Source organism: Camelus ferus, chromosome 1, assembly GCF_009834535.1.
Source record: "Camelus ferus isolate YT-003-E chromosome 1, BCGSAC_Cfer_1.0, whole genome shotgun sequence".
NCBI lineage: Eukaryota > Metazoa > Chordata > Mammalia > Artiodactyla > Camelidae > Camelus > Camelus ferus.
Genome location: NC_045696.1, coordinates 32,319,315 through 32,346,246, shown reverse-complemented (window position 1 = coordinate 32,346,246; position 26,932 = coordinate 32,319,315). Strand labels below are relative to the sequence as shown.

The 26,932-nt window shown below is 33.8% G+C and overlaps 1 protein-coding gene and 1 long non-coding RNA gene across 5 annotated transcripts in view; one reads left to right on the top strand and one right to left on the bottom strand.

Annotated features, from left to right (window-relative positions):
* Window positions 1–26,932, bottom strand: part of CADM2 (cell adhesion molecule 2) — a 948,208-nt gene that overhangs the window by 671,361 nt on the left and 249,915 nt on the right. The gene's annotated exons all lie outside the window — the stretch shown is intronic.
* Window positions 9,335–18,583, top strand: LOC116663023. The gene is made up of 3 exons (XR_004319033.1): window positions 9,335–9,652; window positions 15,638–15,640; window positions 18,573–18,583. It is a non-coding gene; the product is annotated as an uncharacterized LOC116663023 (long non-coding RNA).

The window sequence follows — 26,932 nt, the reverse complement described above, 5'->3', positions numbered from 1 at the left end:
GTATAAAGACTGCTGTAGCCAGATGCCAGGATTAAGGGCTATGTAAAGTTATACAGATATAAACATTTTGAATGTAGTAAAGAGAAAGATTTAAGCTTAAATTAATATCAAGGTCAAAGAAAGTGTGTCTGTGTGCATGTGTGCATGCACACACTCCTGTGTGTTTGCTTGTTTTTTTGTTTTTCTTTGTAGGAGATACTGACAAATGATTATATATCTTAACATTTCACTGTATAACATTAACACCATAAAAGTGAGATATCATTGCAAAACAAGTATCTTCATTTTTTCCTTGAAAATAGTGATCTGCTTTGACTAACTGACAAAAATGTTAGTACATGGGTCACTGCTTGACAAAGAAATTTTAAATTATTCGGAAATACCAATAATAGTCCTCATTTTTATATTATACTATAGTTCACACATCATGACCCTAAGGTTCTTTGTAATAAGTGTTACTTGTCAGAAAAATAAGTCTGCTTTATATCTACAATTCAAAAAGAAAAATAGCTTCGAAACCATGAAATCAGGGTCAATTTTATATTAATTAATTTATTTTTAAATATATCCTTGGCTTCAGTAAAGGAAATCAAAGATACTATGATCGTTAGCCCAGCACCTAAGAAATCACTTAGCAAATGCATGTATTAAAAGAGAACATTTGGCAAAATATGCAGTTGTAACAATTTGAGAGCAGAAGCCAGATCAACGAGAAAATGAATGGAACTGAATGCTTAATCACGATGTTCAAACCCATGCAAGGTTTTTGTGTATATATGGATTTTATATTTTCATTAAAAAGATAAAAGTGCAATCCAAAAAGATGTGCAGATTTTATATATACTTATATATGTACATATATGTGTATATACATATAAAAAGACATTTTTGTAGAAAGCAGGGACAATTATTGCAAAATAAAATAAAACTAAAATTAATCATTAAGGTAACCAAACCTGGCAAATATGGCATATACTAAATCACTCTTCAATTTATGCACTATGTAAAAGTATTTTAGAAGTTGCCTTAGGAACTTCTAAGTACCCTTTGCAATTTTTAAGTGTGCCAAATATAGAAGAAAAACATCCAATACTGTCACTGGATACCAAGTTGCATATTTTCATAATTGTTCAGAAGGAATTCAATTAGGCAGTTTCTTAAATGAGAATGCCCCAAGTTCCTCTTCTGTTTCAAAACCTTTGCTAGAGCTTTTAGACAAAAATAGAGTATATAAAATGACCTTAATGTGTCCCTCATTTCCTCTTCAGCCAAGTCTCTTGTCTCTTCCTCCCTGATGATCAAATTTTATAGCTAGGCTTCTTTTTCTTTCTTCATGACTCCAAGGTCCTTCCCATCTCAAAGTCTTCACAGATTCTCTGGCTGGAGTCTCTCTACTCAGCCCCAACTCCTAACCACTTTTACTGATGACTTTTTAAAGTTCCGCTTCTTCAGGGAAACCTTCTCAATCACTTGAAGCAGGCTACCACTTGTCTGAAATTTATTACAGCTGTAGACTTTTAAATTCATTTGCATAATTACATACTTAATTCCTGCCTCAGATACTTCATGAAATTTCACGAAGGCAAGGAATTTGTCTATTGTGTTCACTGCAATTTCCCCAGTGGCCACAGTCCTATTCACTTATTGAAAGAAAATGTAAGAATCATGTGCAACAAGTAAAAACATGTTCCATCCCATAATCCTGGCATTAGGTAGATGATCTTTGGATTACTTTCTCAGCACCTCATTTAAAAAGATTGATTAAGCCCTATGGGGGAAAATATTAAGAATGTTGAAGAAACAGACTCATAGACATAGAAAACAAACTTACAGTTACCAAAGGGGAAAGGGGGGAAGTAGATAAATTAGGAGTTTGTCATTTGCAGTTACTAAGTACTATATATAAAATAGATAAACAACAAGGTCCTACTGTATATCTGAGAGAAATATATTCAATATCTTATAATAACCTATAATTAAAAAGAATATGAAAAAGAATATATATGTATAACTGAATCACTATGTTGTACACCGGAAACTAACAGCATTGTAAATCAGCTGTACTCTAGAAAAAAAAAAAAAGACTCTGATGAAATACTGTGTACATGACCTGGGTCTAAGACCCAGTTCTGCCATTTACAAGCTGAATGATCTAAGAAAATACTTTAATGTTACTTGGATTGTTTTTTTAATCTTAGAATGGAGATGAAACTTAACATCTGAGATGAAACAAAAGCAGTTACTAAAACACTGTACTAAGACATATATGCCTGAAACATTTTCAAGTGAAGTTAAAGCCAGCGTGACTTTCTTGTTTGCAATATCCAATTAAGAACTATGCTTATAGTTCCTTTACCTTCTTTCTTTACTGAGTCTTGGCTCTCACCCGAAGACAAGTCTTTCCCTGAGGTTCTCTAACAGCAGTTTCCTCTTTCAAAATCCTGTCACTGTGCCTGGAGGTGGGCGTGTGCTCTACCTGGCACTTCCAAAGGACTCCTCGGTGTCAAGAATCCCACACTTTAATCATACTTCCTTTTTCTCCAGCTCAATTTCTCCAATAACGTGACTTCAAAAAGTTAATTTAACTGCATATGGACCTATAAACCGCCCACATTTTCACTGTCACTCACTCCCACAAGTTCTCTTTTTCCCCATTATTCACTTCAGTGACACGGCTACCATCGTAATCACTACCTTGCATGTACCTTCAACTTCCTTGTCCCTTTCTCACTTCTGTCATACTTACTCAGCTAAATCCTAACCACAGTTAAACCTAACTCTAAATCCATCCCATGCCTGTACTCACACAGTTAAACGTGGCTAAAGAAAAGCACATAAATGAATATGCTATTTTCAGTAAGATTAGGCTCATCCACTTCAAGTGTACTTTTAATGCTTCAAATAAAAAAATATTGCACGTCCAGAATCTACTTTCTCTCCCATCCTACGAGTGAACTTTTTAACTTTTCAGTCTACATCAAAACTCCTCCACCTTCTCTACATCTTTTCTTTCACCTGAAAATCTTGCTTTCAAAGCCCTTAGACTATAAAATGAATTAGGAAGGATCTTCTACAAGCCACCACCACCTCGTCTCCTGCCATCCTGAATTTATGTCCATGCACTTAGATATCTTTCCTTAGTGAATGAGTGTTCTGTGCTCTAAACTTCAGGTTTGTGCTCCATGCCATTTGTGTTCTAGAATCCATCCCTTCGTGTCTGATCTAGGACATCATGGTGATAACCTATGTTGCTGTATGAAGGACATCACCACTCCTTTAATCTGATCCTCTCTCTCCTATATCAACTATTTTTTTGTTGTTTTATTATAACAGCTTCAGACACACTTCTATTTCTCCTATCTATATCTATTAAACTCACTCCACTTCAAATATTGCTCAATTTCTCTGTTATCTTTTCAGCAAAACTCTTTAAAAAATCTGTATTCACTATCTTTAATTCCTCTCTTCCCATTTTCTTTTTAACTCACAATGTCAATGAAATTGCTCTTGTCACACTTACCCATAGTCTTCACACTGTTAAATTCTATTTCCAATTCTCAGTGAATTGAAATTTCAATTCTATTTGACCTACTAATAGCACCTGGCCCAGCTGATCTTTTGCTCTGCCTTGAAACACTCCCTCTACGTGGCTTCTGTGACATCTCACTTTGCTGTTCTTTTGCTGCCTCACCAGTGGCTCCTTCTCTCATTCACCTTTGATACTTCCTCCTTAATTTTCTCTCTTTTCTCTCCTATAAACATTAGTATGTCTCAGAGCACAGACTTTGAACATAACCTCCTCTGATGTACATTCCTCCCTTGGTGATATCTGCCAGTTTCAAGGCTTTAATTACCATTTATATGATAATGACTCATAAATTTTATCACCCATATGGGCCTCTTCTCAGCTCACATATCCAAGGGTTTATTCAACACTTCCATTAAGTGTCTATTAGCTATCTCAGACCTAATGTCGAAAATCAAAATTCTGATCTCCTCCAAACAATTCCATTTAATTTCCTCTCTCTTAACAAATGGCAACGTCATCCATGTAGATGCTCAGATCAAAATCTCAGAGTCATTCTCAGCTTTCCTACTTTTCCTCATGTTCTTTATTCAGTCAGTCAGCATATCCCACTGGCCACATTTTCAAACTACGTCCAGAATCTAGTCATGTTCACCACCTCCATTGCAAGCATGTGGATGCACGTCACCACCATGTTTCTGTAAGATCCTTGCAGTAGCCTCTTAGTTGTGATAACTCTAGTTTACTGGCAACACAGCTGTCAGACTGATTTTGTCAAAATGTAAGTCAGGTCATGCTCCTCTTCTACTCAAAATCCTTCAGTGTCTTCCTATTTCGTTAGAAAGAGCCCTTCAATGGCCCAGGGGACTCTATCAGATTAAACCATCATTCATTTTTACTTTACTATATCTTACTAAATTCTCCCTTATTTATTCAGCTCCAACCATGCTGGCCTACTTGTCATTTTAAAATAGTCCATACACAATCTTGCCACAGAGTCTTTGCCTTTTAAGGTCCTCCTGACTACATCTTCTTCCTCCAAGTGTCCACATGTGACTCACTCCCTCACTTCCTGCTGGGTTTCATTCAAAATCACCACCTCAGTGAGTCCTTTTCTGAACACTAGTCTTCCCCCTTCCTCATCTCTTTGGCACTTTTTTCAGCCTTCTTCCTGATTTTGCTGTCGTTGTTACTCTTCATACCACCTACTTTGCTCCATAAAATATATTTCACTTATCAGTTTGTCTAGTGTCTGAAATGTTTGTTAAGGCAGGGATTTTTGTCTCGTTTGTTCATGGCTGTATCTCCAGTGTCTGGAAGATAGGGGATTTATAAGTATTTTTTGACTGAATGGATGAATAAGCACAGGAGAAATGTTGGCTTAATCATAAAGAAACTCTTTATAACCATTAAAATAATAAAATTCAGTAACTGCAAACATAAATGTGGGAAGTCAGCCATATGATGATTGGTACTATTTTTCACTTCTTTCATTTTAGTGCTGCGACAGAGAGAAATCACCATTTGTATCACTACATAATAATGAATCTCAAATAAATTTAAGAGTCTGTATTTAATATCATCCTTTTGTTTTTTTTCTCATTTGAGAAAAGAAGCATTTTTATAGAAAGTTGTTTCAATAGAACTGTGCAAACAACTGCCTTTTTTCATAACAATAACTTGATTTTAAGTATTTTTCAGCATAAAAGTGAATATGATTTAAAATTGTATATAATAATATACTTCTTTTTCATCAAGAAAACTGTAGAACAAGTTGTATATGCTCCTTAAGAGCAAGATTATTTTACATGTTTGTTTTTCATGTTATATTTTTACTGCATTTAAAAAATATTGTTCTTCAAGTGAGTAAGCCATTTTTCTCTTTTCTGAAGCTGCTTTGTATGGTGGAAAGAACATCAGATTTTGGCTTAGAATCTGTCATTCCTTTGCCTGACTCTGCCATTTTCTAGTCCTGTGACCTTGGATCATTCACAGGAAACTTTTTTTAAAATCTCATTTGTAAAATGAAGAGACATGCCCAGCCTTCCTCAATGGGTGGTTATGAGGCCAGATAACTTACAACAGTGGTCTTTAATAAAATGTTGGATTAGTGTTGGCCAGTGTTAGGATATCCTTTGGTCTACAGACATGACAAAAATAAGTATCAATGATAGGGTGCATGATTTTTAGATTAAAATTAATTATATAAGGGATTTTCTTTAATTTGCTATTAGGTATTTCTGATTTTTAGATGGTTTTCTTTTCTTTCCTTATAATTATTTAATTTTACTTTCGGATTTTATTTTTGATGAAATAAAACTCTGAAAACCCCATGTCAATCCCCTGATTTTATTTATTTTTAATTTAAAAGCTACTGTGAAGCTCCAAAATCTATGCATGATGAAGTTAATATAGTGCTATTCTAATTTTGACAACTTGTCCTAACAAGTTAAGAGTTAGAGTCAGAAGAGATGGTTATTCTTCTGGTTCTACCATTACCAAGCATTATGACCTGGGGTAACACACTAATGCTTTCCAGGCCTCCAGTTCTGTTTCTATGAAATGAAGGAAACAAAATAAAGAATTATAGAAATTCCTTCTTATTCAAAACTTAAAACTAAACCAGAGTATGTCACTTGCTATCTTGATATTTCCTAACAAGTTTTTGAGTCATACTTCTGTGCCCTAAAAGACAGGAAGGCATTTTGATAATAAAACCTTCCATAAAATTTTATTATTATGGCACTTATTAGTATAGCAAATCTTTTACTGATCTCTGGTAATAAATGTTTTAAATAAATAAAAGCAGATACAAGATTATAACAAAACAAAACAAAAAACAAACTTATGCATTGATTTACCAAACAGCAGTATTCAAATAAGAGCATGAAGTCACTCTGAACTATTTTCCATCCAGCAGGCTATTTTTCTCAAGACCAACTGCTAATCATTCATCTCTTCAGATGACATTGACTTCTGGCCCAGGCACTGTGAGATTCTAAAGCTTCATATGGTGTTCCAATCAGAGTGATTGTGTAACAAAAAACATGAAAGAGTAACAGCAATTAACCTTCCCCAGCTTAAAATTCAAAAAATTGAAGACAAACTAGAAAGTTTGAATCCATAGGTCAGACATGGCAATAATCATTTTCATTATTTTTTTCCATGTTCATAGCTTATTGAAGGAACTTATACTTAATAAATATTTTCATAAAATTCATATTTGGGGTAGGAGCATTTAGAAAGAATCAATGCTTACATATGAGATTTTATTTCTCTTCTGCTTTAACCATGTTTATAGATATGTGTGGAATGAGTACCAATGAGAAGATTACAGTGAATTTTATGCCCTGGACAAACAGCGGGGACCTGCTATTTGAGTTTTTTACTGTTTGCTGGATTCACATGAGGCTTGGTGGAGGACCAGAAATCACTCAGCTTCTTCTCACCATACCATGGCCAGCTTCATAGATTTGGAATGTTGATGCCAAAGAGTAAACAGAACATATGGCAAAACAGCATGGTCACACACGTATTAGCCATAAAGCTTAAAAGGTCATATAAATAAAATAAAACTAGTTTTCCAAATAGAATATTTTAGGCAAAGTGGCGGTAATAACCTTGTACAAAATATTAATTATCTACATCCCAAATACGAAACATGTAGAATCTATCACACACAAACCCCACCCTCACACAGGTATACACACATGCATATAGAGTTTAATTTCCTTCTTGGGTGAATATGGTATATAAACCAGACACCCCAGACCTTAGGAAACTCAAGTAAAATCAAGATTTTCTTTGATTCTTAATGTAACTCTAAATATACTGGAAATTACTTGAAAATAGCCATCGTATAAAGTATGATGAAGGTTTAAAGAAATGATGAATTTCATGACTGAATGTGTCAATAGGATTGAATGCTTTATAAAAAATTTCATCTCAGGCCAATAAATCTAGTGAATAATTTAGGAGTAGAATTTTTGAGGTAATTGTAAGAAGAAAGTAAAATTCTGCAAAATTGTAAGAAGAAAGTAAAATTCTGCAATATATTAGGCAAAGCAGATTGACCCAAACCCTATGGTACTTGAAAAACTGTATTATTATTAAAGGGGGTTTGTGCTCCTTTTTCCCCAGAAACCTAAGTCTCTAATGAAAAACTATTCTTTTGCCTGCAAATGAAATTACTGGTCCCAACATAATGAGAAAGACACCTTAGCAAATAATACATTGTATGACTGAAACATTTTAAAAATTAAAAACAAGGATAAAACTCAAAAGACAAATATAAACAGAAGTGTCAGAAAGAAAGAAATTTAAAATACTCATTTTCTACTTGAAACAGATGGTTTGCATTGATTTGGCCTCAAAAGAGAAAGAAAGTGAAATTGAGGGTTGTTAGGGCCATATGTCTCTCTTTTTGTTTTTGTCTTTTTTGTCACATGGAATATAGTGATCCCAAGAGGAAAGTCCCAGTGGCATGTTATCTGACTCAGTGCACAAGAGATAGGGAAATGGTAAATCAACTATTCAAAATGGACTCTCTCATCATGAAACTAACCAAAAGGTCCCAGTGGTGGGAAGCTACATCCTTTTTTAAACACATTTTTTCCTCAGATAGCAGATTTATGTTAATACTTTTATTGTGATATTAATTCTTCAACATATGAGACCAAGATTGAATAATTTACCTGATATTTTTGCATTATATTCTATATTTTAAAAACTAAATATCTAGCTTTTAAATTTGTTTATTTCAAGTAAAAAAAAGTAAATAGCCAAGTTTCAAGACAATATTTTATCTAAAAGTTACAGTATATATGAATAATTCTAGATAATTTTGTAGGTGTCCGTATTTCATCAGAATGTCTTATTAGTTGGTTTTAGAGGTAAGTATTCAAACTATTTACTAGTATTATATTTCTAGTTTTAATGTTAATTATAATATTTTAAAAAAATTTCCTGAGCATTTGTATTTATTCTATTCATTAGCATGATGATATTGCTAGGTACTTTTTATTTCTAATTCAAAGTACCTTATTTTATCATATTTTATCTTATTTAAGTATGAATACCTCCACTAGATTTTTGTTGATGCTGTGTGTTTTTTAAATGTTAAAATAGATGGCATAAAATAAAATTTGATTCATTTAGTGGTATGGAAAATGAATTTTTACAAACTATGACTAGCAATATCATTAGGGAGTAGTTCAAAGAAAAATTGTAACATTCAAAATTAAGAGAATTATATATGAGTGAAAGAATGTTTTACTTCTTTTTTATATTTCACTTGAGTATTTGAAAAGAATTTTATGCCTCATAGAACATAGCTTTATTGATTTTCTTTAATTTTAGTTTTCTTTATAATGGCCAGAAATTCTGGCAGCATGGCAGAGATGTCCAAGGGCTTGGAGTCATACAATCTGAATGTATGATCTTCGTAGGGTTTCGATGCCTAATTAATAATATGGGATTCAATGAGTTTTTATATTTTTGTGAGTATCAAATTACAGTATATATGCAAATGTGTATTAAAATTGTAACTGCTTTATACATTTGTGGTGTTCTTTGCTTAGATGAGATGCTTACATTGTATATGTTCAAGGAAACATCTAATAAAGGAATTACCAAAATTGACAAAGTTGACTATCAAAAATGTCAGTTTGTGAAGCATCTATTTCCCTCTTGATTAACAGAAATTATTAACTTAATAAAACTTCAATGTTTCAGTTTTGAAGGAAGGCTTCACATTATATTCAATTTAGTTTAATAAATATTAAAAAGAATTACAAATGTGCCACATGATGTTAAATCCTATTGAAAATCATTTGAATCTAAATAGTTTCAAATTAAATAAAATTATTTGTATTAATGGAAATAAATGCAGTGTATCAGGTTGCTTCAATCTGCCATGGTTTTTTTCCAAAAATTTTTCCCTGTAACACAGAGCTCTCTGCCCTTTCTCTTTTACGTAGTAACCAATACTAACCAATTCATTCTCAGATGTCAGTTTAATTGTCACTTCTTCAGGGAACCCTTCCATCATATTCCAGACTAAGTCATATCACCTTATTATAAATTTTAATAAAATTCACTGATAACATCTGTAAGTTCATTTTTTTTGTAAGTTTATCTAAAACCTGTTTCCAATTCTGCCGACAAAAAGGTCCCTTATTTAACTCAACATTTCTTATGTGAATTGTACTGAAAGTTGGGAAGACAATTAAGAATCCTACTATGTAGAGAAATTTGCTTTTGTCTAAAATTACTTTATTAATTGCTGATTTTTCAACTGTACCCTAGATTGAGACAAAAAAAAGGATACATTTGTAACTCATTCAAAATACTTTCGAAAAGATAGTCGTTTACACCTTTCTTTAAATGTATTATGCTCCTTTGGTCTTCGTCTAGGTTACTTAATATTAAATCCCCATGCACATTACTTGATAAAGAGAAATTCTTTAATACATTGTCAGATTTCTCTACATAATTAGAGGACTGCTGTTGATTACTGATGAAGAGCTGCTAGTTAGATTTTTAAATAGGTATTTTTATGCTTTAAGTTAACTAGCAATGTCAAGTCATTGATCCAAAGTGGGTTTTCCCCTCTATTTCCCCTTCAAAAATAATCTAGCTCTTCTACAATATTAAAGCAATAAAATTGCTGATTACCCAAAGGAATGTCATGAAAATAGATCATTAAACACAGTTCAATATGAAATGCCCAGTATCTGTTCCTGTATTTCTATCTTAATAAAATGATACCTGGTGTTTTAAAGACATATGCAGAAGCAGTTAAAACTTTGCAGTCTTGACTTTGCTTAGCTAGATCCTTTATATAAGGGATACTTATTTTTTTCTCATCTTTAGCTGATGTGAAAGAGTCATTAAAAAACTGTATCACTTTAGTCTTGTCTTGCCCTAGTATTGTTTTTATTAGTAGTACCCCATGGTTAATAATGAGACATAATTATTAAAAATAAACCTATTCACCTGTCAGCCTTCTCTCATAGTCTGTATCTATCACCCATGCTATATATCATATATTTAGTTGAAAGTGGCTTGTAAATTTTTAATTAAATAGCCGTAACATTATTTTTCCTCCTAGTATCATATTTAAATTCATTTTACAATTTAAAACAATTCTAGGTTAGTGTCTCGAAGTTTGAAGAGTTTAACTCTGAGATCACAAAAACTCAGTGGGAAATAGCAAAAATTGTTATTTATGGCATATTTATCCACCAACTCCATTCCCTATTGTTCGAAGGCCATCTCAACACCTCCAGACAGGTAGCACAACATAGCCCGAGAAAGAATCGAGTCATTTATGAATTCAGAAAGCCAGCTTACTATTTTCTATTACGAGACTATTTTCTTCCAAACCTGAGGGCACAGAAAACAAATTACTGTTTGAAAAAGTTGACAATTTTGGCTCTATTAAGGTAGAAACAGCTACGTTCGAACATGTGGATGAATAAGAAAGTCTCTTCAGACTTAATGCTGGAAGGAAGAGAAAGGAAGTCGGCAAAGCATGTATTTATTATATGATACAAAGAAAGTAGTTTGGCAAAACTGAAGGCTCCGAATAGAAGTTAGTCTTCCCATTTAAAGTTTCACAGTGCTCTACATGATGTACTGTAATTCGGAATCTTCCTCTCAGATATGATAGTTTGAAATGTGCCTTAAGGGAAAAAAATCCACAGATGTTATTTATAAGGAAAAGTATTCCAATAGATAGTACATTTGTAACTAGAGAGGGGTAAATAACTCGGATATGTTACAACGAATAAAATACAATCTTTTATGTAATATTTTTGCTATAATGCAAGAAGTCACATTTTATCTTTGTAATCATAACATGTCATATTCAAGGTAATATGGAGTCTGGTCTTTCTTGTTATAACTTAAGTAGATTTTTTTTTTTTTAAATAGGAGCCAAGCAGTATCTACTAGTGATCACTTAACACGTTCTGAATGCTGTTCTAAAGGCTTTATGTATGTTGTTTTATCTAATTCTCACTGATGATGAAATGCGTGGGTCAGAGAGGTTAAATAAAATGCCAGGAAAATACTGAGCAAAATTAGGTTTCATCCTATTTCAGTGGGTTACTGGAAACATCTTATACTGGCTTGTGAGAGCCAACTATTCAAATTTCAGGAATTTGTCTGACTTGTCAAAAACAAGCATTATTAAAAATTAAATGACACTAAAAGTAACATATAAGTTATACTTTAAAAGGCAATACATACTCAAAACTCATCATTTACTAATTAAATTTCTAAATTTTACTATTATCTATATTCTTGAGGTGTTTTATGACTGTTGTATGGACAAAATACTATAGTGTTATTGCATATCTTTTTGCAACTCAGGATTCAGTAGCAGTGCCTTAGTAGCTTGAAATTGGCCATTTACAACCACAGAAACTGGCAAATATTACAAACCAGGGCTGTACATACATTTTGTTGACTGTCTAAACTCTATACTTAGGAAAATAATGCAGATCAAATTTTAAAAGTCTCTGTAGCTGTTACATAGTGAATAGCACAAACATTGAGGATAGGTTCTCACAGTATTCAAAAACCATTATCCAATTCAGCAAGAAGTCACTCATATCACTGACTCAGGGCTGTAGTTCCAACATATGTCTTCTTTTTTCCAGAAACATTTCATCTATTAAATTAAAATTATCAGAGAACATCCTTATCAGAAGTATTCTTATTTGTAAAGTGCCCTATGGTGTGGCTATGGGCACAAGAATTGGGCAAAAATTAACAAAAACATTCTGTGAGAACAAATTGGTCATATGCATTTTGCAATGACTAATATATATTTTATTATTTTCTAAAAATTGTGTTATACATCCTTCATAATAAAATTTTTAATAATCTTATGTATGTATACATACACGTATTTTTTTTCCAGAGAACCAACTGTTAAAAACATCACTTATTTTCCCTCAAAGATGGTGTTTCACACAATGCTATAGTATCTTGCTTTAAAAAAAACTAATATAATATAATTAGGCCAACCCAAAATGAATGATATTGAGGAACACAGACTAGAATTTTAAGTTGGCCTGGTAAACAAAAACCAAATGTTTATTGATTTATAATGAATCCAGCACACCAAAATTAGTTGTGAAATTTGAGGTTGGTCTGTCACATTCTGGACTTGCCACAGCCTACCCAGCTACAGTCCATCCGGAAGATGTAGAGACTGTGATATATTCAGCATTGGCATGTGCACTTACAGTCAGCTCTGAAGCTACACAGATCTGCTAGCAAAAATTAGTTTAAAAAGAAATTAATTGTAGAGAATCAATAGTTTCTAGATGGGCTGGCCATGCAAAGAAACATAGTCTGAGAAGGAAGCCCAAAGAAGAATCAGAGAATGAGGTCAAGCAAAACCACTGCCTATAACTAGGTGAGTAAAATATATCCCAAAGAAGAAAGGAAAGAAAGCATTTTACCACTGATGTTGTAACAAGCATAGGATTTTTCAATCACAGTTTAACTAGACTATGAAGAAGTAGCGTTTTACCCATCATGTGGTGTAAAACATTAAGAGAACAATAGCATTTGGAAGAAACACACTTAAGATGAAGAGAAGTTCTTTCAACAGTCATTTCCCTCTAATCAGCATGGCTGGACTGGGGAAAAGGGTGTTAAATGTTAGTTTTAGGTTTGGAGTTGATTTTTAATACTCAGAACACAGGTGTGGGGCTCAGAAGATAGGACTAGAGAATGAATATGAAAGTCTTTGCTGAGTTTCTAAATCAAAATGAAAGAAAACACACTTCTATCATTTTCTGTCAACTACGGTTTGAAGAAGGGAGCAAAGAAAGGTCAGGCCCATAAGCAGACGCTTTAATGATGACAGATGGCAGAGAACCTATAAAATTCCTTCTCTCCCTTTTCCCTTCCATATTTCCCCCCCAGAACGAACAGGAAATTGGAAGTGAGAGAAAACATTTAAAAGTCAGGGACATTGTAAGAGAGACAGGAGATACTACTAAAACAATAGGCATTTTGAAGCACTTACACATCTACAAAGTCATCTTCCAGATTATATTTTTTAAAAAAGAATGAAGGTTACAGATACAAACAGAGAGGCACTATTTTCAATTTTTGTTTGAAATCTCAGAAAAATATAAAAAGTTCCAAAAGATCAGAGATGCTAAAGTTTCTAATTTGCAAAGAGGACAAATGATAACCATTAGAAATTAGGAGAGGGTGATCTTGATGTCATTACTGGGAAAAATTCTTAAATACAATAAGTCATTTCAAGAATGTGTTAATATGTTAGAGCACTGACACTGGGGTCAGTGAGACCTGTATTTAAATCCTGTGCTGCTGTTTATTAGCTATAATATTGCAAAATAGAATTGCCTCCCTAAATCTTACTTTCCTCAACTCCAATATAAGGATTACGGTTATGAGAAAATTAAATAATATATCATGAATGAGAAGATTAAAGATAATATTGTATGTGAATCACCTGGTATGACATCATAGTTAACAGTTAAAGGATTAGGTTTCATTACTGACTCCATATGTACAGTTGACCCTTGAGTGGTGTGGGGTTAGGAGCTCTGATCCCCGTGCAGTCAAAAATCTTTAGAGTTGAACCTCTGTATCCACAGTTCCATATCTGTGGATTCAACCAACCTCAGACTGTGTAGTACTGCAGTAAATATTTTTTGAAAATCATCCATATGTAAGTGGATCTCCATAATTCAGACCCAAGTTGTTCAAGCATCAACTGTACATAGATAGATAGATAAATGCTTCTAGGCAGATCTATATATATAAATATTTGTTTCTATCTAGATTGGTCTATATATCTACACATTTATAATATATACATGTATATTATATATATGTGTGTGTGTGTGTACATACAAAGATCATGGTATCATATAACTATAAAGATAAAAATAGTAATAATCTTCTGAAATCATGTTATATTTTAAAAACTGATTTAACACATATATTTGTTTTTTATTTTATCATTACTTTATCAAAATATCTGTGTAGGGTGTATTTTTTCTATTTAAATAGATGTGGCAACTCTTGGAGGAGCAAAGTGGGAGACAGCTTTGTGCACTAGAAGATTCCCTGGACATCGGGATGTTTTATTCCCGATTCTGCATGTGTAAACTATGATTTTTGATAGGTTATTTAACTCTCTGAGTTTCAGTTCCATACTATTGAAGGGGAGTAACAGTGACTAATTCACAGGGGTTTTGTGAAAATAAATTTGAAGACTTTATACAAAAGTACTTTTTATACTGTGGAACCATTTAAACAAAATATATAATTAATCTTGGTTTTATTATGAATTTTCCCAAGAAAATATTATAAATCCAGCTTCATTGAATAAACAAACTTTAATAAATTGAATAAAGAATCCATATCAATATGGTTTTATGAGTCCTTGGTTTAATATATTTAATGAAAGATTTGATTAGAAGAGACAGAAATCATTAAGAGTCGAGACAGCTGGATGCCAGAATTAAGGTTCAAAACCATCTCAAGTATTGACAGAAAATTATAATATATAACATGAAGAGAATTGTTAAATTGGGTTAAATATGCCTAACAAGTCATTTTAGTTAAGAAAAATTGGGTCTCATTTGAATCTATGCAGTTTGATTTCACCCAAATCCAATAAGGTTTAATACTGTAGTTTTGAAAGCAAATACATGCTTATGCGTTATTAATATAATCATAGACATCATGAACATAACTTTTCAGAAAGTCACTGAGTTACATGATGAAGATGAAAATAGAGATGAGGTGTGGTATATGAAATCTATTTTCAAGAATTTGAAAGCATCTGACCTGAATAAAAGAATGTGTGGAAGTAGCTTGATTGCTATCTTCAAAAATCTCAAATAATGCCGGGAAGAGTCAGACCAGGGTTAGGACTAACAAGCAGAAATACAGATTTAACAACTATTGAATTCAAGGGTTGTGATATTAGCGGAAGCTTTTTTTTTTTTTCTTAAAGAGCTATTTAAATTGCCAAAAATGCCTGTAGGCTCCTCTGTATGTTAAGTAATTCAATGTGACCCTTAAAAAAAATCCATTCTTTAAAATGAGGATGTAAATATCATCTCAACATTATCACAAGGATTAGTGGATACAAAACAAGTGAAACATTAGATCTGATATGTAAACACTTAATCAACATTAACTTACTATAAAAAACAGAATACTCACTGAAGGCCATAGAAAAGTATTCATAAGTCAGTAATGTAAAATGAAAAAAAGGACAGAAAATGATTAGAGTAGTGATTCAAAAAAGAGATTTTATGTTTAAATAAAGTAGGAAATTGGCACAATTATGATTAATACTGATCAAAATGTCTACTTGGAGAGAAAAGCAGTTGACGTTAGGGGTAATAGAAAAGGCAACAGAGAAGGGGAAAAAAAGAAATAAGACGTATTTCTTCATCAGAAATGAACAATGTCAAAACTGTTTTGTCCAATGTTATTCAAAGTGGAGCCCAAGGAATATACACTGTTAACTTGTCAGAGTTCTGAGAAACCTAATGGAAACTCCACTGGTTAGAGATCTCCTCTTGGAGTCATCTTAAGACCTGTGATCCATAAACATGGTGTCGCCAGGTGTAGCAAAAATTTGTTACTAATTAATTATAGCTGAAAAGCTATAGCTTTTGAATGGTTTACTCTCTGACTTATTTAGAATAGATTTAAGATTATACTTATCACTGTATTCACTGGGTTGATTGACTGCCAGAGGATAAAGGTAAAATGAAAACAGTACGCTGGAAACTGCACATGACTTGGGATCTTCCTGACGAGGTGCAGGGCATGATAGGATGATGCCAATGTGAAGGACGTCTGTCAAGGGTGACAAACAGATTGAGACCCACTGCAAACTCCATTTATTACTTAGGAGCTTTTATGCTATCAAGGCATTTTAGGAATGCCATTGCAATAAGTACAATTATTTATAAATGCAAGAAACCCATTAGCACTTCAGAAATATGTTTGGTTATGTTGAGGACTTGTTCATTTTCTTTTCCTAGAAGAAAAAAGTCCTGAACACAGAAAAAGCCATAGCATTTCATATTTTTTTTCAGCTGAATCTAGCACTTTTCTGTAAATTGCCAAAAGACAAAGATGATGCTAAAAAAATCAATTAAAAGGGATTTGGTTTGGAAAGTGTCTCAAGTTGGTGTCAATAATTGATACAATAATAATTATTTCCTGAAAACGTTGGCTTTTATTATTTACAAATTCATAAATCAAATTAAAATGGCTGACCCAGTATAATCACATGTATTTATGTCAAACTAATTTAAATCATTTTTTCACATTCATTGTGATTACATGGATTGTTGTATTCCACTGAATTGGGGAGTATTATTCATTTCAGAAAGAAAATATTTAAAATTTGTTGAAGCAAAATGGATTTTTGAAGAGGCAAACTAACCGAGGAAGGAGTGTCTACTTCTCTGTTCTAAATAGTATTCGAGTGGCTTTAAGAGGTCACTCATCTTCAGAAGAGGACTAACCTTGCAGATTGTGTCTGAACTAGGAAACCCTGGCACAATGATTTTGGAATGAGCCAAGTTCTCAAAAAACAATTATATGTTATTATTTTTTTCCATCTTATGTTAGACCCATAATCAGATTGGAAATCTATAGTCAGCGATAATGGAGCACTGAGACAATTGTCCATGCCATTCAAGTCCAAGAAATACTTTGATTTCAAATTCTGTATCTAAATGACTGAGGCCAGAGTGCTCCTGTGGTTTGAGTGATTTGGATAATTGGTTCAGTTCTCCACTCCATCTTGCTGGTATAAATTGCCCAAAAGCAAACGTGTGAGCTACCACATTCATGCAGTGCAGTGAAAATACATACACATTTTGTGGCATATAAAGTTTGTAAACGTTTAAAGGAAAATAAAACTGAAAACGACTGAAGGTATCATTTACATATTTTCAGTACCTCCTTTACAGAAAATAAATTACAGCATGCACGCTCACACATGTTCACTAAATTGCATTTTGGTGTAGCTATTTATCACTAAACCATTTCTGAAAACTAAACAATTCTTAAAATTTGATCATCACAAATGATGAAGAAAGAAACCAATAAAATTCCTCTAAATTAAACATGATTAAAACCCAAATATAAATTCACTTAGTGTCCCCAGTTACCAGAATAAAATATTCATAAGTTGCAGAACCAGAATACAGGAAGAAACATGCACCTACATTGCTGCCATGCTGCATGTTCAAGGCTTTGCTGAGTTTTTGTTGCCATGTATTATGATTGCTATGTACTAAACGATAAGCAGAAGCCAACCACACTTCCCAAAGTGGATCATTGCACTTGTTTTAGTTTCCCTTTGTAACGCCTAATTCCTGATCTGTGCCTCAAGCACTAAGCCAATCAATGCTGATGAATGACTAGAAATGGTTTCTTTATTCCAGTCCTCGCTGAATAGAAAGTTTCCATTATCTCGTTCAACATCTTCACTCTATCAATCTGACAGGGGCAGGCAGTTGCACACTTCACTGCCTTCACTTTGGAACAGTATTCTACTTATCTATCTGTTTCTAAAATGAAAGAAAAATGAAAAAATAATAAAGTTTGGAGAAAACTTCTTGTTTGCACACGTGAACATGCCATCTTTCATTCTTCTTTTAATTGTTGTTCAGTTTTATTTGGAACATAATCATTTAAAACAAAGTGGCAGGAAAAAAAAATCATAGAAGATAGAGACCAATTTCTAACATGTTAGGTAAAATAAATCAAGTTTTACCCGTTGGAAAGAAATAAAAAAGCATTGTCTTCTTTCTGTATGCTTTTTGATCCTAATGGATATGGTACTTTTGTTCACTTTTCAAGGATTGGATAGCATCTTGGCATCCTCCTGAGGCTTTGTTCTGGCAATCTGGCAGCTTAGAAAGTCACCCAATATGCACATCTTGGTACTGTGTGAGTTGCTTTTTTTTCCCCCCTCCTCCTTTTGTGAGTATTGTCTATCTCTATGGAGCAGAAGAGCACGCTGGAAAAAAGGCAAGGTGTGAACCGGCCTCTCTTTGGCAGCTAGTCAGTAGGCTTTTGAGAAGAAAGGCATCCAAGGTAACAGCACAAGATGTCAGAAAGAAACTTTTTAGAACAAAAAAAAAAAAAAGAGGAACACCATGGAAATTGCTTGGGCATTAATTACCAGAAATGGCCATTTACAACATTTTGTTCTCTGCCAAAACTTTTCTTAATGCTGCAAAGACAGTCTTCTAGTGTGCTCAAGGCACATTCTTTGCAGAAGCAAGGTCCAGCTTCTAAATATCCTGGATAATCAGCTGTGAACACAAGTTTGGCTACTCAGGTTGGCCACGTTGCCTCATACACAAGCAGTGACCGCTGGGGAATCTGAATTCATGCCACAAAGAAAGATAATCTTTCTTTTCCTACCCTTTTGTACCTTGTATTTTTCCTTGTACATTTCTGATAATTGCACCTGTGAAATAAAGATCTTTTTGAAATGGGAGGAGCCACACAGTTTAGAGAAAAGAGCATTATATTTACATGACAGCAAATTGCCTGAATTATAATCTGAAATACTTCACTAATTACATGTTTGTACAGTATCAGTTGTCTGACATTTCATTTTAGTTTAGTTTGTGTCACTACAAATATAAATATATATATGGTTTTTATAAAACCTCTTGAGAAGAAAAAAGTGGTAAAAATGAGGAAGTATAACAGAAATAACTTTAAATCCCATCCTCTACATAAAACTGACGAAGGAGAAACATCTAAGGATGTCACGTCTCCGGTCAGTGACCATAATCCTCCAGACACTAACCCTGGGACGGGACACCAACCCATCAATGCAAACGTCTAAGTGTTAATCTTTTCTTCTGTTAATGAAAAGAAAACCCTCAAAATTACATTTTCAGACACTGAAGATGATGCTCCTAACAAGCTTCAAAACTTAACAAATAGGCCAAAGATGGATAAACAGACCCAACTAGAGGGGAATAAATCAGTGTTTGATTTTCACTGTCTTTCTCTCTCTCCCTGAGCTATTTTAGGTTTAGCTGTTTATGCTTGTGCTATCTTAATCGACTACATTAGTGTAGGTGGTTTTTAAGAAAAAGTAGAATATACTGTCCAGGTGCAGTTATCAATATGTGTAAAATAATAAATTTGTCATGGATAAGAAAGGATAATCATATTTTGAGGTTTTTTCCATCACATATGAGTAAAAGCATTCTGCTACATTAGTACTCTGTACATACTTTGGGGTCAGATAAAAAAACGTGGTTTACCACTAAAACATAATATAGGGTGGTTAAGAGTAGGTGTCTGCCTAGTGTCTGCCTTCAGTACCTGGCTCTGCCACCCACTGGCTGCATCGCCTTTGGCGATACTTGACCTCCCTGTTCCTCAATTTCCTATTTTGTAAAATGGAACTAAGTAATTGTGCCTACCACTCAGAGATATAAGACAGATAAAAAGTGTTAATATCCTTAAAATGGTAAAAAGGCTGTCTGGCATATAAAATGGTAAAATAAAATACATTTTCAGAAGACGGGTTTTTTCTGTGTGATAAATCCTGATGCAAATGTATCTATTTTTTTCCAAGAAGTAAGTGGCAGAAGAAAATCAAAGTCAAACCACAGAAAGGAAATATAACTGTTTTTACAATGCAGTAAAATACCACACTTTCAGAAAAGCAACAGAGGAGCCAAAACAGTTACAAAGTGGAAGGCATGTACTAAAAATGCAGTTAAGCTTTTAATATATTTGTAATGAGCCTTTATAATCTTCGAACCTTGGTGTTAATCAAAATTAGACTCTGTGAGCATTAAAAAGACTCGTAAATAATGAGATTTCTGAGAGAGTGAAGATACCAATAATTGAGTAATCTCTAGAGTTCAACAATTTACTTTGGGGGGTAGAAATATTTTATAGCATTTTGTACAAAGTCAATATCCAAAAATTCATTTTCTATTGGTTTGGCTTAGGCCTTTGGCCTCAGAGGTACAGCTTTTTGAATAGGAGAGCTTGCTTAGTTTCCACAGGTGCATTTCCTCCGGCAGATTTATATGCCTCATAAAAGCTTTATATAGCTCATAAATGCAGACTTTCAATCCTACAGGTACTGCTGATCTAGAAGTTTTATTTTATCTTTCAGGCTGATGAAAATGACACATCCTTGTTGGGAGATGCTACTATGAATGACAGAGCAATGGAATAAAAATGGAAGAGAGTGATCCTGATGGGGAAAAAAAGCTGGAAGAGGAACTGTGACGTAGAAGTCCACAGGGAAAGCGAGAACTGCTAGCTGGGAGTTGTCAGGGAGGAGAGCATCACAGGGAGAGTCCGGAAAGGAGTGTGTGTCACTGCCTGAGAGCAGGAGCCAGGAGATGGAAGACTGTAGCAAATGGAAACGGCATGGGCTGGAGATGCACTGGATGCTGAGAATTCTTACAATCATGTGTACTTTCATATATAAGGATAGTGCGATTCAGAATTTTTTTTAAGCTAGTGGAGGTTTTCAAAATATCTATTACATTAGAGGTAGACTTTTTCTAGAAATATAGATATAATAATATTAATAAAGTTTTATTCCGTATGTGGTAGAATAGAATCAGCATGTCTACTCTTGCTCTGTGTGGGGAATTAGGATTAGAAGTAGGGAAAGACTGGAAGAGGAGAATGAATAAAGACATATTTTTATCGTCCAGTAAGAAATAAAGCCTGTAATGGGTGCAGGCAGTGGGGATGTGGCAAAAGATTGAGATCTATTTTGAATGTGAAATGATGTATCTAGTGTTTAATGCATTCCAGAGTTTTTCTAGAAGTTTTACATATATGCCTTCATTTACTTCCCACAAGGATCTAATAAAGTAGGTACTACAATTCTCCCTATTTTACAGAAAAGAAAATGAGTTTCTAAAGGAGTTAAGGTAAGTCAGACAGCTATGAAGTGAGGGAGTCATGATTTCTGGGCCTTCATGTGTGTCTGTGTTGGTGCTTCATTCCAGAAGGAAAGCGGGCAGTGGTTGCATTGGGACTGAAATCCAGCTCATGCTGCATTAACCAAGTCATAGTGTGTCTGCCACCTAAAGGAATATAGCTTCTTCTGATTTGCTTGAAGGTAACAATCTTATAGGATTTGGACCCAGGCAATCTGACAGGAGATCTATTTCAAATGCCATGCTAAACACACTATACATGGGGAATGAAGGAGTATGCGGATTCAAAGATGATTCCTCAGTTCCTCTTTCAAGCAATTAGACCTGTTCAGTAGTTAGATAAGTGGGGGCACCAAGCAGATAGGTGGAGCAGAGCGAAGATGGTCTGGAAAATGGTGGTAGGCCTGCCTTCAGCATAAAGAGGCTTTACTTCCTCTAAATGAGTGCCAGCAAGAAACTGGTTAGAACCGGGACAGCTGTAACTGTGCAGTACTGACAAGGACCTAACTGAACATGACCCACTGCTCACTGTAATATAATTAGCATTGTGGTTTAGGCCCCCCTTTGGATTTTTCTGGGTGCATCATGGTAAGGACATGCACAAAAGGGGACAAGCATGACAGCAGGAGCTGTCAATCAATCAAGAGACCACCTCTAAGCAAGGGTATAAGAGAAGGGACAAAGGCTATTGCTCTCCGCCCTTGGATCAGCCCGCCTCCCTTCTTGAAGGTGTACTTTCCCTTTGCTAAACAAAACCTTTAAAATCTTTTCATTACACAATGCTTCTGACTCCTGTCTCAATCATTCTCTTTTGGGTTAAGACAAGAATCAAGTTTTTCCCTTCCCCTTTTGGGGTAACAGACTCATGTTGGTACTGTTTACTTTTAACAGTGAATAATTTAAAAATTGTGTGCAGTTACTAAGTAAATTATATTACACAAATTAAAAAATATAATTGGAATATTAATTTTAATATGATTTCATTTTATCTTTATAAAAGATAGGTGCCATCACCCTTCACAAACTGACTTTTAGTCCCAGAGTCTGACCTGCGCTGGCTCTGGCTCTTGGGTGAGACTGGCCATTAGGAAATACCAGCTGGAGACAGGAAGGAAGGAGAGGGATATCAGGGCATCTGTTTCCTCAGCTGGCCACGTCCTTCAACTAAAAACATCAGAGTTCCCCCTAAACAGCCTTTCCTGTACAACTCCATATCCCTTTTTATCCAATTTCACAAATTGTTCATCCCCTACCCGCTTTGGGTGCAGGGATGGTCAGGACCTCCTATTATTACTAACATTGTACTGTGCTAGTCTTCTAGTCTTACTGTATCCTTCCCACATTTATAAATAAACCCTTTATTAAATTCTCCTTAAACACAATTTAATTACTTACATTATTCAATCTCTTTCTCGACAGGACTCTGACCCACGCAGTACTGTTACTCCCAATTTATATCTAAGGAAACTCTAGGTCACACAGCAAGTAAGTTCAGTTCAGTTAGAGACGTATGATGCTAGGCAACAAAGAGAGGAAACAGCAAACTTTGAGGACTTAAGAAAAAGTTTTACAGAGGCTCTTAGAAATTCTAGAATTTCATCTGTTCCACAAACAGAAAAGACATTGCAGGCAAAGAGCATCCTGTGTAAAAGCAGGAAAGAGTAAGGTAAAGGAAGACTGAGGAAACTACAAACAGATCTTTGATGCTGCCTTGCAGGGAAGCAGGAATGGTGGAAAGTGAACTTGTAAAGGTATCCAGGAGACTAGATAATAAGAGAAAAAAAGGGGTGTTCGTCAAGGAAGGAAACTATAGGGTTTTAACAGGAACATAAGCCTGAGTGAGCAGAAAATTTAACTTGATTTCCCAAAGCTTGATCATAATCACACACTAACTTTGATTTTAAAGACAGTATGTATGCAGACATTTGCATACATTTCCTCTGCAATCATGCATCTATTGTATACATATAGATAGGCCATAGTGCAGTTACCTACCTCTGTGCCACGAGAAAACTAAATATCTTGCTAGTAATACCTAAAGCCCAAAGAGTTTGAACGTTGGTGAGCATAATTTTAAATGCAGCGTGGCATTCTTTAGAGAATATTTGTTCTGTTTTATCTTTTTGTTTTATTAGTTACTGAGAGAGTCATTATAACTTTTAATGGAGGTTAAACTTTATGACTGTATTAGGAAAAAAATTAAAACATTATCTTAACATATGGGCTTGTATAAAACCTCAAAATGTATACAGTTTTGTTTTCCTAAGCTTGATAGCATTTTTTACCTAACAACAAGGTCATTAAATTAGGTGACATGATTTGTCTTTGTGAGCAGTCTGATTCTGAGAAATACTCCACAGTCAGCAGAAGGGGCAGATAATACTGAGAGCAGATGAGTTCTTTACAAAAAAAGATAAACTTAACCTCAATGGTAGACATAGAGAGGCTAGGTTCTGGAGTCAGATTCCTTGAGACAGAATAGTGTTTAACCCTCTGTGTCTGTTTCCATGTTTAAAGATGAGCATAACACCACCTACCTTGGTGTATAGGAGGACTGACTGAAGTAATACACATGAAGCACTAAGAATAATATCTGAGAATGAGCACCATACAAGTGTTATGTCTTATGATTAAAGACATTAACACATTAGCTGCCATGTTCTAATAATATTACTTATTACTTTGTACATCTCTGCTTACATATAAAACACCATAACAAACTCTAGAGCATGTGGCATCCAATAATTGAATGAAATCCCACATCCAGCTCATTCTCACTTATCTATTCCTTCTTCATTATTACAGAATTACTTGGTGGTGTCAAGTGGCCATTTGGAGTCTTGGGGATTTTAAAGACGACCTATGAAATTTCACCTATTCCTGAGTATATCTCAAAATAGTTATTGCCATATGTTGACATAAGCAATTCATTTTGTTTACAGCATTCATGATAAATTGTATAAGCTGTACCTATCTTTGTTTAGTGGATCAAGAGAAAAAAAAATGAGATGTCAAGAGCTATGATCAGAAGAATATTTGGCAACTTTTCTCATTCTGGGCTAATTCTTATTACCCTATCTCCTAAATCTTATGAGAGTTGATGGAAAGTGCTGGCCTTGTGACAAGGCGATTAAGAGTGTTAACATGACAAATTCCTGATAACGGTAGGGGGAGATATTGACCATTACGAGAAAAATCTATAAATTACCAGAAAAAGGGAATGTCATTCAGGTTGACCTGATAATCCTTCCAACTCTATGGAGTTAAGGAATATTTTTGTGAAGTTTCTTCCAAGGTCTCACAATTCCTTCTAGGTTTTGATTGCCTTCTGTGTAAAGTAACTGATAGTTATTTGAAAATATCAGAAAAGTAAAACGGCATGGTGGTAATAAATGTAGTTTTCCTGTCTTTATTTGAGTAGAGAAATATACTAATTATTAGGGTTACCTGTATCCTAATCTTTATAAAAGACACTATTCTGCAATGGGTTTTGTTTTTATATTTCTGTAATGAGCACTGACCAAAGGAAGGACACTAGAAGTTGAGATGATACAGTATTTATGATAACACAGATTTCTGCCTATGGGGTTATTTAACTGCTTCTGCTAATGTCATTATGGTTCTATTTTCACATTCAGTTTAGCAATGTAAGAAAAATCCTAACCGAAAGAACAAATTTGCCATATTGGTAAAATAACTGATTGAAGTCTCTTTTCAGTCTATATGATTTCTTGTCTCTATGACCCATTTAAATCAAGATGTTTGTCTCTGTAATATTTTTGTCTCTGTAATTTTCAAGTTGGATCTGGACTTAGAATACATACGAGGCTTTGCCAGTGAAAGGATAATTGCCATGAAAGGAAGAGAGGTTTAGAGAATGGGACAGTGAAGAAATGAAATGGGTTAAAGTGTCATTTTTGCTGAGAGGCAGGCAAGGCCAAAGTAGCTGACACAAATCATTGATAAGTAAAAGATCATGCAATAATAGCTATTTTTCTAAACAGAAAAGTGAAAGAAAATTCAATTTAGAACCAAATTAGGCATTATAGGCCAAAATAAATTCCTAAAAGAGGATGGGATTAAATGTCAAAAATACAGTCATAAAGAATTTGAGTTAACTGGAACAAAGAGCTTTCTCATGTATAACACTGGAACTTCATAATAAACCTATACAATAAAAAGAACAGCATAAGTAAACCCCCTCTCAAATAAACACCTCTCTAGCACATTAGGAAATTCATCCCTAATGTTGCTATTTCCATTCATTTGGTTGAATCCAATATACTTAACAAATAGCTTCCCAGACAATTACTAAAACTGGGAATATTCATAAATGAGAATTGTCAGAGATTCCACATGAATTTATTATACAACCAAAATAACTGTCCATCTATAAAAATAGAGATCTTAGATTTGGACCAATAACATTATTCCAGTTTTATTATTTGTGTTTAAATTATTATTTTTTTATTCATTTCCAAAAATACTCAGATTATAAAATACATTTAACTTGATATATATCAATTAGTTTATTTTAGGCAATTCCTTTCATTCACAGAATACATTACATTAAACCACCTGAAAATATTGTTTTTGTAGTTCAAAATGGTTGGAGATTGGCAATGTTATATGATTCTACCTAACATATCTAGGATATAATTGCTCAACTTATGTAGTTGTGTATTATGGTCTAGATAATAACATTGTCATTTTCAGACTCACATTATTTTAAAGTACCTGTGAAAGGCATCAGTACATTTATTCTCTATACAGAGAAAATAAAATACTATTCATTTTCCTTGATAAAATATTAGTAGGATTTTGTCTGGTTGCTTACCAATTGCTGGATTAAATAAACAGAAGAGTATACTTTAACCATATGATAGTTTACTTCAATTTCATACTAATATATTTAATAAGAGTTTATGATAATCCAAGTAAATTCCATTTCTTATTAATTTTTAAGGGCAAGAGGTAGTTTGACTTTACTACTGGAGGCTTAGACCAAGCTGGCAGAACATTGTTACTAGGTAAACTGTTTAAGAATGGCTAGAATATTCTTTAGAATTAGGGAATAAAAAGAAGCAGCTAATATGGTGAAATAAAATATACTATAATATATAATACTTGTTCGGGATTTATAAACTGAAATAATGACCCATACCATTAACAAAATATTGGTGAACTAAAAATGTTCAGATGTAATAAGTTATTTCATTTATGTTGTTTTATGGGATCGTCAGTATGGTCATTAGAGAATTCATTAGAAATTTAATGAGGATCCTTTATAGAGGCTCTTTCTTTTAGTTTTTCATGTTAACTTTCCTGTCCCACTGGTAAGTAAACTGAATGAGAATTAGAGCTAACAACTCTGAATATATTAATCACAAATGTCTGCTTAATCCATTAAAATTTTTCAATTATC